The sequence below is a fragment of the Aethalodelphis obliquidens genome, unplaced genomic scaffold (genome assembly GCF_003676395.1).
Source record: "Aethalodelphis obliquidens isolate GAN/ISIS:26980383/991018 unplaced genomic scaffold, ASM367639v1 scaffold76, whole genome shotgun sequence".
In the NCBI taxonomy this organism is placed as follows: Eukaryota; Metazoa; Chordata; class Mammalia; order Artiodactyla; family Delphinidae; genus Aethalodelphis; species Aethalodelphis obliquidens.
In genome coordinates this window covers 5,439,108-5,447,839 of record NW_020838020.1, presented here as the reverse complement: position 1 = coordinate 5,447,839, position 8,732 = coordinate 5,439,108, and the positions used below count along the sequence as shown (strand labels likewise).

The following is an 8,732-nucleotide window of genomic DNA, read 5'->3' as shown; positions in this document are numbered from 1 at the left end:
TTCCTGTAATTGATATCTAGTCTCATAGCATTGTGGTTGGAAAAAATACTTGATACGATTTCAGTTTTCTTAAATTTACCAAGGCTTGATTTGTGACCCAAGATATGATCTATCCTGAATAATGTTCCATGAGCACTTGAGAAAAATGTGTATTCTGTGATCTCTTCCACCATCTTCCTCAACTCCTTATCGAAATTTTTGATGCACAAAATCTGGGAGCATAATACAACACTTACTTTCTTATGCTACCAACTTTCAGGTGGTTAGTTACACAGCAATATTTGTATTTTAATAGAAGAATTTTCTTCTTGACAATTATCTTTGCCTCTAACTAGTCAACAAAAATCCAACTGTGAAAACTTTTAAAGTATAAAGTCACATATATTTTCTTTTGTGTTGTTTGTGATGAGTAGTTGTGGAGTGTTTCTTTTTGGAAACGTTCACAATCAAACATCCTGGATAACTAGGAGTAGGACCATTGTGTTAATGTCAAAGGATGCATATTAACCTCAGCAGCATAACAGTATAGGAGTTATTTTCAGGACACTGTTATACCAAAACCATATTTTCAGTGTTTTTATAAGACTACTAATGAAAATTAATTACTGTCAATCAATCGGTTCATGTTTCCTAGAATTCTAATTCTATTGATACTATTGAGTCTATTGAAATACATGTAAATAATGATAAAATCCTTGATAGAGTTTGGAAGTAGGTGCTGTTTCTCTTTGTTACTTAATTATCCCTTTATGTAATCCTTCTGGTTTATGCAAATTTCAACTTTATTTCTCCAGATAGTAAATACCTTTCTTTTACCTATTTCAGAGTTAAGCATTTAACATTGCTTCTACTTTAACCTGTATATTTTTAACTCTTGTTTTTGAGAGGTCTTATAATTGCCTGGAAAGTAAGATAAAAGTGCTATAAACTTACCTTTTTCTTGTTTTAATGACTCAATCCTTCATTATGGAGTATGAGCATACAATAAAATTTATAAAACTGATATAGTCCAAAGAAATCAAGAGAATGATCAAAATAAACTAATAGAAAGTGAACACCAGACAAATGAAAGAATAAGTAAGTAGAATAATATTTGTAAGTAATAAATGTACATATTTTTGGAATTTGAGAAGTTAAGCTATCCCTTGAAAACACACAGACACTCATTTACTCACATAAGGACCAGATGCTATAAAACAGCACACCATCAGAGAAAAACAAAGTATTATTTATAAGATAAAGCTTTCATTACTAATATGGAAATAGGGCAAAGTAGTAAGACTAAAAAGTTAAGCTGAGTCAATAGTCACCATAGAGACAGAAAGAGAGAGAGAGGAGAAGGAAGAGAAAGAAAAGTGGGGGGAAGGAAGGAAGAAAGGAAGGAACGAAGGAAGGGGAAAAAAGAAAAAGAAAGAAAGAAAGAAAAGGAAAGAAAGGGAAAGAGAAAGAAAGATGGTACAATGGCTATGGAAAATTGTCAGTTTCTTAAAAAGTTAACTTATATCTACTTCACCCATCTACTAAAGAGAAAATAAATCATATGGCTGTACAAGAACATGTGCATGAATATCCAGAGAAGCTTTATTTGTAATCATTAAAGCTGGAAATGTCCCAAATGGTCATTGACAGCTATATGTATAAACAATTTGTGAAATATCTATGCAGTGGGATGATATTAAGCAAAAAAAAAATAATGACTACTGATAAAGAGAACAACATGAATGTAAGTAAAAATAATTATGCTGATGAAAATCCAGACAATAAAAGAACACATACAATGTAATTCCAATTATATAAATATATAGAAAAGGCAAACTAAAAATTGTGACAGAAAGTAGAACTTTTATGGATGGTTAATATATTCATAATTTTGATTGTGGTCATGTTTCATTGACATACATACACAAATGTAGACATTCATAGCAAATTATACAACTAATGATCATTTTGCTATGTCAATTACACTTCAATAAAATATTAAAAATTAATGTCATAAAGGTTTCTTTTACCAGCAGTTTTAGGAGAAAATGACAAGAAATAGGAAAGGAAATTTTGATTGATAAAAGTAAATGACATCAAGATGGCAGAATAGGAAGACATGGAGTTCACCTCTCCCCATAAGTACCTCAATAATATATCTACAAATGATACAATTCTCTCTCATAAGCCTGGTGAACACTAACAGAGGACTTTGGACACCAAAAAGGACAAGATAAATCCCAACGCAACTGGGTAGGACAAAAGAAAGAAAAAGGGAAAAGAAGAAATGGGAGAGACCTGCACCTCTGGGGGGAAGCTGAAGGAGAGGAGAGGTTCCCACAACTAGGGAAGCACCCTCACTAGCAAGGAGATCAGCTGGGACAGAAGAGTGCAGCAACTGGTCTGTGGCAGGCAGGACAGAGTAAGACCTATATGGATGGTCCATGCCACAGCCTTGTGCACCCCAGCCCGAGACGTGTGTCTGCTGGTGTGGATGAGGGCTGGTTCCTGGAACGTGTGTGCTCCAGGGCAGCCTTGGGAGCAGAAGCTGGTGGAGGTCCACATGTAGAGTTGGGGTTGAAACTACAGCAGAGCCCCAGGGGATAAGCAATTAAGGAAAAAAAAAGTTAAAATCTCTCCTCATAGCTGTGGAAACCATGGATTTACACCACCACTGCTGGCTTTGTAAACTCAGTGCCTGTAGGACAAACAAACTGAAGAGTGCTCCCTCAGCTGAGACAGGTCTGGCTTTAACACCTGTGTGCTTTCTGAGCACATACACAGGGGATTGGACGAAGCCAGAATCTGAGCTGCCTCCAAACCTCCCACAGTGGGTCCAGGTATACGATTGCTTCAGTCCTTGGACCTGACCTTGGTGGATCTATGCCAGTGGCCTGGTGAAAACAGGGCTTGAGAGACACCAGGGTCAATTGCTGGCATACTCACAGTTAAGGTGGAACTGAGAGCAGTTCCAACAACAGTGTAATTTTTTTTGTTTGTTTTTTTTGGCCATGCCGAGTGCCATGTGGGATCTTAGTTCCCTCACCAGGGAATGAACCCATGTCCCGTGCCATGGAAGTGTGAAGTTTTAACCACTGGACCACCAAGGAAATCCCAACAGTGTAATTTGTGAGCCAGCATGATGGGTGAAAAGTGACACAACAGAGTAGACATACAGGTGAACACCTCCAGAGGAGGAAAGCTCAGTGGCTTCTTTCCCAGGGGAAGTGCTCCAATCCTGCCTACTTCACACTATAGATAAGAAATACAACTCAGAAACAGATCTGGGGGCCTTTACTCCAAAAACTAGGGAGCAGACCCCACCCCCGACAGGGCAGTAACAACCACAGAGCAAAGGGGAGACCCCACTCAAAATTCATTGCAGGCTCAGGTAACCACAACATCAGTCATACCTCCTATCAAGGGGATAAAGGCCAGCATACACTGAAGAAAGAGGTAGCAGACATCCATACTAAAAACACCCCTTTCACCAAAAATATTAAACCCACATGTGTTACACAGGGACCTTCCCACATAAATATAGCCCTTGAAGACAGCCTGAGTGTCAGGCATTGAGAGGAAGAAGCCCCCAGATCATTTGGCTTTGAAGGCCAACAGGACCTGAGTGCAGGAGTGCCACAGGGCTGGGGAAACATAAACACCACTCTTGGAGGGTGTACACAAGACCTCAATTGCACTGAAACACAGCACAAAGAAATACCTCTACAGGAAGTGAGACTAGATCTAACTAGGTGCCTTGGGGGTCTACTGGAGAGGTGGGGGCTAGCTGTAGCTCAGTGTGGGGCAAGGACACCGATATTGGAGGCCCCAGAAAATATTGATCACAGTGAGATCTCCTGGAGGTCCACATTTTGGCACCTAGATCCAGCCCCACCCAGCAGCCTACAGGCTCCATAACTGGAATGCCTCAGACCAAACAATCAGCAAGAAAGGAACACAGCCCAACCCATCAGAAGACAGGCTGCCTAAAGTCATCCTGAGCTCACAGCTGCCTCAGAACACACTACTTGACATGGCTCTGCCCACCAGAGGGACAAGACACAGCTATACTTACCAAAGGGCAAGAACCAGGCCCTCCCACCAGGAAGCCAGTACAAGACCCCAGACAAAAACTCAGTCACCAGGGGGCAGACACCAGAAGTAAGAGATACTATGATTCTGCCTCCTGCAGAAAGGAGACCAAACACAGAAAGTTAGACAAAATGAGACAGCAAGACAAATATGATGCAAACCAAGGAACAAAATAAAAACCTACAAGAACAACTAAATGAAGAGGAGATAGGCAATATACCTGAAAAATAATTCAGAATAATAATAGTAAAGTTGATCCAAAATCTCAGAAAAAGAAGGGAGGTCCAGATGAAGACAATACAAGAAATGTTTAATAAGGAGCTAGAAGAGTTTAAGAAGAAACAAACAGAGGTGAACAATACAATAACTGAAATGAAAAATACACTAGAAGGGGGCTTCCCTGGTGGCACAGTGGTTGAGAGTCTGCCTGCCAATGCAGGGGACATGGGTTCGTGTCCTGGTCCAGGAAGATCCCACATGCTGTGGAGTGGCTGGGCCCGTGAGCCATGGCCACTGAGCCTGCGCTTCTGGAGCCTGTGCTCCACAATGGGAGAGGTCACAACAGTGAGAGGCCCGCGTACCGCAAAAAATAAAAATAAAAAAAAATAAAAAATAAATACACTAGAAGGAATCAATAGCAGAATAACTGAGGCAGAAGAATTAATAAGTGAGCTGAAAGATAGAGTAGTGGAAATCACTGTCACAGTACAGAATAAAGAAAAAAGAATGAAAAGAAATGAGGACAGTCTCAGAGACATCTGGGACAACATTAAACACATCAACGTTTGCATATAGGAGTCCCAGAAGGAAAAGAGAAAGAAAAAGGACCTAAGAAAATATTTGAAGATATTGTAACCAAAAACTTCCCTAACATGAAAAGAAAACCCTCACTCAAGTCCAGGAAGCACAGAGAGTCCCATACAGGCTGAACCAAAGGTGGAACATGCTGAGACACATATTAATCAAACTACAAAAATTAAAGACAAAGGTAAAAATATTAACAGCAACAGGGTAAAGCAACAAATAACATACAAGAGAATCCCCATAAGATTATCAGCTGATTTTTCTGCAGAAATTCTGCGGGACAGAAGGGAGTGACACAATATATGTAAAGAGATGAAAGAGAAAAACCTACAACCAAGAATACTTTACCAGGCAAGGCTCTTGCTCAGATTCGACAGAGAAATCAAAAACTTTACAGACAAGAAAAAGCTAAAAGAATTCAGCACCACCAAACCAGTTTTACAACAAATGCTAAAGGAACTTCTCTAGGTGGGGAAGAGGCATGCAACTTAAAACAACCTTTACATATATAGACTGCTATATCAAAACCTCATGGGAACAGCAAATCAAAAAACTACAATAGAAACACACACACACACACACATGCGCACACATACACAAAAGTAACCCAAACACAACAAGAAAGATAGTTATCAAATCACAAAGAAGAGAACAAAAGAAGAAGGGAAGAAAAAAATACCTGCAAAAACAAATCCAAGACAATTAAGAAACTGTCAGTAGGAACATACATATTGATAATTACCTTAAATGTAAATGGATTAAATGCTTTAACCCAAATACATAGACTGGATGAATGGATACAAAAACAAGACTCATATAAATGTTGTCTACAAGAGACCTACTTCAGATCTAGGGACACATACAGACCGAAAGTGAAAAGATGAAACAAGGTGTTCCATGCAAATGCAAATCAAGGGAAAGCTGGAGTAGCAATACTTATATCAAATAAAATAGACTTTTTTAAAAAAAAAAATCATTTCAAGATTACTTATGTATTTACTTTAAAACAGGTCACAACACTAAGCTTCTGGCCCATTCTGATAATGCACAAGATACAAATGCTTGCTCAGCAGTTGAAGGGCATGCTTTAGTAGCATGTTTGAAAAGTGAATAAAAATCTATATAAAACAAATATTCAAATAGTTTCCATAGGAACACAGTTAAGTGTGACCCCATCACCTAGTCTTCCACATTGTTGCATCTGTGCCAACACTACTCACATAGACATCTCAAAACTAGCAGTAGTTAAGTTAAATGGTCCCCCCCCAAACCCTTAAATCAAGCTAAACTCACAGTTAACAGCTACAAGAATTGTATCTACACATTAATACAAGCTGAAGCACAGGCTGCTGGGTGCCGTTTCAGCTCACTCTCTCAAGCACAGGACACAGGCAGAGTGCCAACATCCAGCTCCTCTACTCCGGGTGGGAAGTCATGGTTCTGGATTTTCTGCATCAGTTGCCATGGTGGCCCTGACATCACATAGTAGATGGTTGGTCTCTGGAATCCATTAAAAGTAGAAGCAGCAGTGACAGAGCAGAGTGTAAACACCCATGTTTTCAAACAGCATCCAATCGCCCTCATGCATCTCAAGTAAGTTACAGTGCTCAACAATGCGATCGGGGCCATCACAGGTTGGTCCCCAGATGCTGAATGAATAATACTTCTCATCTGGTTTGAGTCTCTTCTGCAGAAGAGGCTTCACATGTTCATGATCGTAGAGGATGCAGTTGAATGATGCATATACTCCATCATTCACATAATACATAAATGTCTGTTCACTCGACTCATCTTCATCATCAGAGCCTGTCTGTTCCTTTAAGATGAGTTTTTGGCAATGATATTAACTGCTAGAGTGAAAACTGAGGCAACACAGTATCTTCCTGGCTCAGGTATGATTCTCACTCCAGAATCTGATGGAAAATACTTGCATGACACTGGGTTGATTACACTGGTGGTCTCTTCAAATTTAAGATTTACATCCTCAGATCCAGGAAAGCCACCACCAATATCAAGCAGAAACATGTTGAAACCAACCTCAGCTCCCATGTCAAAGTCACAGTGGGCATCAGAGATGGTCTGCACGAAGGTCTCTGGATCAGTACAATGATGTCCCACATGGTAGCTGACACCAATGACATCAATATCTTGCTCTTTTGCCCATTCCAAAATAAGCCTGCTGGTTTTGAGCGTGACACCAAATTTGACACTGAGGTGACAGACTGCTTTGGAATCATCAGTGGCAATCTGAAAAACCAACTTGGCCTTTGGATGTGCCCTGGCAACTTTCACCAACTCGACTTCACTATCAAAAGTCATCATTTGGACTCCATTATTGGCAGCATATTTAATCTGAGACACTTGTTTACAAGGATTTGCATAGATAATCCTCTCTGGAGGCACCCTGAGACTCTGCACCAACTGGATTTCAGTCTTGCTGGTACAGTCAAATCCTTTCCCAATGGCAGGTGTGGTCTTCACTATGGTTCTACTATCATTGCATTTGACTGCATAAAAGGGTGTGACTCGGGCTTCCCTGGTGGCACAGTGGTTGAGAGTCCACCTGCCGATGCAGGAGACACAGGTTCATGCCCCAGTCCGGGAAGATCCCACATGCCGTGGAACGGCTGGGCCCGTGAGCCATGGCCTCTGAGCCTGCGCGTCTGGAGCCTGTGCTCCACAATGGGAGAGGCCACAACAGTGAGAGGCTCGCGTACCGCAAAAAAAATAATAATAATAAATAAAGGGTGTGACTCAAGTAAGAGCTTTAAACCATATCAGATGTTTCTTTACAATGCCTCCCAGGTCCACAACATAGAAGGCATCCTTATCTTCAGAAGAAGGAACATCATTAATGTTTTGGTCCAGAATGTCCTTGGCAGTAAAACCTTCATCCAAGAAATGGCAGTCAAACTTCATTACTAGTTATTCGTGGTTTCTTGATATATTTTTGAAACAACAAAATGGGAAACTAAGAGATGGAATTTAAAGAAATTATGCCAGCTTTTCACAAAGGCGATTCTCCAGGAATTCTGAGTCCCACTGAAGATGTGTGTGCCCTCGGTGCAGCAGTGAAAATGTTCTGATAAATGCACAATCTGCTGTCCACCTTAGGGCAAACGGGCACCATAGGTAGGCTCCATGGAGACAAGATGCTGCCACCACCGAGCACTCAGGACCACTGGTCACCCTGCCTCTTTCCCCACCAACCCCATCAACCACCCTCCCAGTTGCTCGCCACCTTGCTCCCTCCAGCAGAGGACAACCAGCCTGAGGTGGCACCGAGTGCTGGCAGAGGGGCAGCAGCAGTGGAGGTGGAGGGAACTGACCAAAAATACTTTAAAATAAAGACTGTTACAAGAGACAAGGAAGGACACTACATAATGATCAAAGGATCAATCCAAGAAATTATAAAAATTATAAATATATATGCACTCAACATAGGAGCACCCAATATATAAGTCAAATGTGAACAGCCATAAAAGGAGAAATAGACAGTAATACAACAATAATGGGGGACTTTAACACCCCACTTACACCAATGGACAGATCATCCAAACAGAAAATCAATAAGGAAACATAGGCTTTAAATAACACATTAGACAAGATGGACTTAACCAATATTTATACAACATTCCATCCAAAATCACTAGAATACACTTTCTTCTTAAGTGTACATGGAACATTTTCCATGATAGATCATGTCTTGGGCCACAAATCAAGTCTCAATAAATTTTAAAAAATTGAAATCATATCAAACATCTTTTCTGACCACAATGTAAGGAGATTAGAAAAAACTGACAGGAAAAACAAACTTGTAAAAAACATAAACACATGGAGAATAAACTAAACAACCA

General features: G+C 40.3%; 1 pseudogene; it reads right to left on the bottom strand.

Moving 5' to 3' along the window:
- Positions 1-6,192: 6,192 nt before the first annotated feature.
- LOC113612400 (ornithine decarboxylase pseudogene) lies at positions 6,193-7,354 on the bottom strand (annotated as a pseudogene).
- Positions 7,355-8,732: the final 1,378 nt, after the last annotated feature.